Raw genomic sequence first — 6,338 nt, forward strand, 5'->3', positions numbered from 1 at the left:
GTTGCGTCTGGCTCAGGAAAAAGGGGAAAGAATGAAAGCTTATTTCTAGAAAGGTTTCCGATGAGCAGCATTTGTCATTGAAGGGGAAGATGGGTATAATTAGCTTGTCAGTCTAGTTTGGGCTGAGCTGGCTTTCTGTGGTAAGAAAGATGGACTAACTGCCAGAAGAGCTGACAGGCAGTCGATAATGCAGCAATTAATGTCATAAATAATTCTGGAACCAATTATATCAAAATGGACTCCAAGCTTTAAAAAGGAGCAGAATTCCCTTATTCTTCCTGCTAACAGCAAGAAGCAGCTTTCATTTTTCTCTATAATTACTTTTCATTGTATATAGCAATAAAGTAGGGCTTTTCTGTCCATATTTAAAACTTGTCTTTCTTGCCTTCCCCCGCCTCCTAAACACTCTTTACCCCATAAGACAAGGTTGTTACAGCAGATCTGCACTGAGGTGAATGTATAATCTTTTCACGTGGCTGTTACATGATAATTTCTGCTGCACCTAAATGACTAAGAGCCAAGTTTTCTCAAATGTCACGGGCAATGACAGCAGAAAGTACCAAACAATGGCATTTGGAAATAAAGACATTTGTGAAATAAATTGATTTGTCTTATTATTTTAAAGGTTGCTCTGACTTGCTTACACTGAACTTATTGATTTTTTTTTCTCCCCTCTCTCTGGACAGTTACAGCTATGGAATCTGAGCCAAGCTATTCCCTTTATGCTGCAAACACAATTCAGAACAGCTCTGCGAGTTAATGGGCATTCCCTTACAAAAGACACCAAGTTACAAACACTCTCTAGAGTGATATTCTCCTTAGCTGTTTCTCCATGTGCTGTAATACAGATGTGGATAGCACAAAGCCTGTACTGGCAAAACCCCCACAGTACTGCTTTTGCTAATGGTCTTCTGTAGTCTCGTCGTCTCTTTTTTAAAAAAATGGACTATAGAAGTAGTAAATTACTGTAGCATTCGTTCACAGCTTTGTTCAGCGCCTGACAAATGTTTCCAACTTTTCAACTATGGTGGCATTTACTCCTGGGAGGTTGGGGAAAACAGTTCATGAAGTTCCCACTGTTTTAAAACCAGAAACATCTGTTGGTGTCACATGCAGTTTGTTGGCTGGGTCCAGGAATAAAGAAATCCTGCAGCTGATCAGCTCTCTCCTTAGCAGTAGGTGTCAGTATGGTGAGTGGTAATTACAACAGAGAGTTTTAGAGGACACACGATAATTAGGACAGCTAACAAAAACATAAACACTGACATTTACCATACTTAAAACCAGAAATGTTGTCTGCTGTGTCTGTACATTGTTTCAGATCATGACAATAGAGCCATAATTAGTTCAATCAAGCTTTTAAGGAACAAAGACTTTCAGATTTTGGATATACAGCTCAGTGTTTTAGCAGGAAGAATGGCAGAAAGAGGGGGAGTGATCTGTGGCATGCAAAGCCCAAGCGTGCAGCGGTGCAAAGCTGGGAGAGCTGGATTCCCTTCCAAGCCCTGCTGAAGGGATGGTGCTGAGTGACTGCCAGGGAATCATCGTGTCTGTCATCACAGCTTCCCAGGCCAGAGGGACAGAGAACACTCACCCTGCAAAGGTGGTGTCCATATTAACGCATTTTTAAGGTCTTTTTAAGCACTTGGAGATTGTCTGTAAGGAAGGGCGATGGAAATTCAGTACTATTGAGGGAAGAGACCATCTGTTTCACATCTCATTAAGAACTATATCCTGTTTCTGCTCTGCGGCCCAGCAAGGCCTGAAAACAAGGAGCTATGTTTAAACAATACTTCCTCAGTTAGACTACAGTGTATATAAATTGAACTCAGTTTTGCTCCAAATGATCCACTTTTTCTGCTCACAGAAGTTCTTCAAAAGGTAAGATTTTGTCAGAATCTTTGCAGGTCAATTCTGGAGCCATTCAGCAGTCTTGCTGTCATCATTTTCTTTTCTACGCTTCTGCATTTCTAGTGAATTTCTCACTTCACTGCCCTCATGCCTCAGATCATTCTGTGCACTTTTTCTCTTCAATAGAGAGGAAGTGTCAATGTTTTCCGTGTATTCATAAGAATGATTTAAAGCATAAAGGTAAATTCAGTTTGATTTAGCCTGGAAAGAGTGCTCGAGCAATCATTATGTGGTCTGCAGAATTCTTACTGACCCCCATTCTGGAGAAATTCAGTTCCCTGGGTAAGTGGACTTTACAAACAAGAGATTTAACATGAAATGTCAAATTAAATTTGTTTAATTTACTCACTGTCATCTGCAATGCCACCCCAATAATTCAGGTTTTCTATTCCAACTGCCAATATAATTGATGTTACTATAGGAAACTTATGGCTAAGTGAGCAACCACTATGCTTGAAACAAGTAACAGATTTTAAGTTCATGAAGAAGGAGAGTTTGTCAAGAAGCAATTATTACTTGATGTCTTGTATCATCACTTGTGCTTCTAACAAAAACACAGGAGTAATTTTTATTTTATTCCTAAGTGGCTTTAAATAATCAGTTTTATTAGGTATATTTAATGATCACTAAAGAAATAAAGGAAAATCCTATGAGCTATTTTGTAGTCCTGAAAGGCAAATGCAGTGTAAACTAATGGCTCTACTTACTGAGATTTTGTTGCTTCTTTATCCTCTAAATGCCTGAAAATAGCTTTCAGTAGAGGTGAAGTGCAGAATCCAATGACTTTAGCACCTTGGTTTAGCTCATGATGGGAGACATTATCTAATTTTATCCTCTGTGTTTTAGAGTACTATGTGTTTTCATCTGTTGCTTGAAGTTGCATGTTAAAATTCCAAGCTCTTATGACTATTTACTACTGAGACCATTGAAAGTGTACATACTCATTATAACTTGGCTAATTTGGGCTGATTATATACAGTAATGACAAGTTTTCATCATGAACGACTGTAAGCATCCTTTTAGATTAAGCACGTGGTATTCAAAAGTACAGTGTTCTAAATCTGAATTACAAACATAGCAGAGGTCTTAGTGGAGTAATGCAATGCAGAGAAACAGGAAGGTGGGGAAGAGGCAAGAACTTAGCTTCAGTAGGTAGATGAAAGAGTTTCACAGACATCAGTGTAATTGATGAGTTTTTTGGTTACTTTTTTTTATTACTGGCTGACTGATTTACATAAGCACATAAATTTTTAAAGATGCTCCTCCTCTTTCCTTTAGGTCTAATAAGCTGCCATTCATATTGTAGTTGGGTTTCCTCTGCCTTTCACCTAACACTCTCTTTTGCTGTATCACTCTTTCTGTTACTTAGATCTAGCTTGTCAGTAGGGCCCAGCATGTTCAAACAATGACAGATTTTTTCTGAAGCTCAGTTCTCTATCATGAGTTAGTTAAGAAGCCAGCCTGATGGTGGGCAGAGGAGGGAAGGGAAGGGAAGGGTTGGTGGGGAGGATAGATGAAAAAAAGTCTTATTAGTTCAACATATCTAGATCCTTGACTGTACATATCATGGACATTGAGGGTTTGAAAACCTGGCCTTCATTAGGTAGTTAGCTCAGAACTGAGGAACTAATATTATTCTCTTTGGAGCATGAGCTTTGAGGGCAGTGACTGTTCATGGGAGTTTACACAGCATTGTTTCTGAAGGGATTTTTCTGAATGGCTTTAATAGAAACAGTAAATAATATGGCGTGAGTGCACAGGATATGAGTTTCTCCCTAGCATTTCTGTTATTGAGAGGAGTGGTTTGTCTTCTGTGGTGTCTGCTGCAGCCAGACTAACATTCATTTAGTTTTAAAGCATCTATCATACTTTATGGCTTTGGTAGATAGGTGTGCTTAAAAATATTTTGGTTCTTGGTGCGTATTTATTTTTCTCTGTCTTTCTAGATCAGCTCTGGAAGTTGCAGGAAACTGACCAAAGGAAAGAGAGAACACAAGAAAAGGTGAATTGAGGGCATGGTAGTTACTTATAATAGCAAGACCTAGTATGTACCATAATGTAAGCAGGTTAATGAACCTTTCTTTGGCTGAAAAGAGGAGGTAAATAAGTCCTGCTGAAGAAAAAGAAAGATGAATTTGAGGCATGTGAGTATAGTGCTGTCTCCTGCAGTGCATTGGGACTATTGTCTACCAAAGCACCAGACTTTGTACCAGCTAAGTTATGAGGTGTGATGGTAACTCTTCTGTTGATGATGATGGTGTAGGCTCCATGGAGAGCTAGAGGATCTGTATAACTATATGCTGAATTCCTTTTATTTTACACAATTCTCGACTAAAGATGTGCATCTAACATAGTCTTACCATGAGATTATGTGACTTCAACAAAATTCTGCTCTTGGACATAATATTAGGTTTGTAATAGCTTTGATTTTCTTTGTTGTTGAAGTAAAGCTTAAAATTCAACAAGTCCTGTGCCCCTCCACAAGATTGCTTCTAGTGTTGCTACAGAAGTCACACATTTTTATTATTGTTTTTTAAAAGACGAGTAACTCACCACTATGAATTCTTGGGATCAGCAGTCCTACATTTCTCTGTTTGAGAAACAACATCAGCTTGGATGAAATATGAAAAAGATGTGGTCTTGGGGAAATTTTAAGCCTGCTTATGGAGGAGGAGTCTATTACTCCTAGGTAAGAAAGAAGTGTAAGAAAAGAATTGGGGCACCCTGAGAACATAATGGTGTTTTTCTCATTGAGTTCTTTCTTCTTCAGAGTGGAGGGTAAAAGAGTGTTAAGTTACTACCTGGAGTATTTAAACATTTTCCTTTCAGAGACTTTTGTAGGATTAATGCAGATATCAAGTGAAAAAATTAAATTTCACCCATATTTTCTCTAGAAGTGCCTTTTTTTCTTGGCAGACCCCACATGAGTTTAATTGTTTCTGATTGAACAGCAGGATTAAGTTTTCTCTCCTCCTGCTGATGGGGTTCAGTTTCCTTCCTTTGATTAATGTGTCAAATACCAATCCACCTCCCTCTCCTTCCAGCCTTCCCAGTGACTAACTATGTTGAAATACATAAGACAATAAGAGAATACATTGTATAATCAAGAATAAAAAATATTATCATCTACCACAGTAAATCATAGCCAAACAACACAGTTATAATAGAAATACCTTTCCTATGTCTGATCCACTAACACTTACTTAGTCAGATAACAAATAACTTGTTCTTGGAGAGAGTGCCCTGGGTTTGATTTATCTCTGAGTGTAAGTAAATATGAAAAAGCTGCCAAATCTGCCTATATAAATCTCAGCTATCTCCAAATGTCATGTATGGGGGAAGTGAAAAATTAAGAAGGTGTTTCTGTCTTAATAGGGTATGGAGGCAAAAGGTTCTGCTTTTAATTCTTCTTAGGGATGATGTTTCTCTGGTTGATACCTGGGAAGAATTAAAGAGAAGCTGGAAAAAAAAATGTACATATATTGTGCCAAATAACTGCTCTTATTTTTGCTGATGTAAATCTGGAGTAGATCCACTAAAGAGTCTGGAATTAGTCTGGCTTTGTCCCAGTGTAGCTGACAGCAAACTGAGAGCCTTTCAAATTAATAATATTAAATCTCAGCGTTGTTAGGATTTTTCATTTTGGCTATAGTGGCCATTGTTTGTTTGAACAAATAGAATAAAAAGAAATCATCTGAAGATACTTATATACTGCTGCACAAGTGAGAATAGAAAGAAGACTGGGCCAATGTGAAAATAAAGGGTAAGAAAATAGTCTCCTTAACCATTGTTTGCATATGTTTATTCTTGTCTGACAACACCACACCACACTTAGGGGTCCATTTACACAGGAAAGAGGTGGAATGCAGGGCTGGATTATTAACTCAAGTATTAAGTAGTATAATACCGGCATAAATCCTGCCAATTTGTGAATTTTCACCCATGGGCTTTATATTTTTCTCACTTAATCCCGTGGACACTGGAGTTACTCCTTACTAATACCAGGGTGATTAGTCTCAGAATCAGGCCCTCTGCATCCTGTGTGGGTTTGTGAACCAGATGCTCTGTGTGACAAAGTGTGTCAATTAGCTAGAAGTACTTGTTGAGCCTCAGTCCATCTGGGATTCAAAGGTAGTTGGTTACCTCCGAGGTAGGGGGTTTTAGTTGAATGTGTCATTCTACTTAAATTCATTAGATGAAAAGTGAGTATCATTTTACATTACATAAGTTCACCTGGAATGTATACAATGTCAGTAGTATGGGAGAAGAAAACATGTGTTGAATACATCTAGTGTGTCTTGGGGCTCTGAAGGTCACTCCACTAAAGTAATATATAGTGCTGGTGCTAGTGGCTCAAGGTCAAGTCAGCTTGCTTTTCATAATGCATAAACCTCAAGCTCACTCAGACACCAATCATCTGACCTAAA

This window comes from Corvus hawaiiensis, chromosome 8 (assembly GCF_020740725.1).
Source record: "Corvus hawaiiensis isolate bCorHaw1 chromosome 8, bCorHaw1.pri.cur, whole genome shotgun sequence".
Classification (NCBI taxonomy): Eukaryota; Metazoa; Chordata; class Aves; order Passeriformes; family Corvidae; genus Corvus; species Corvus hawaiiensis.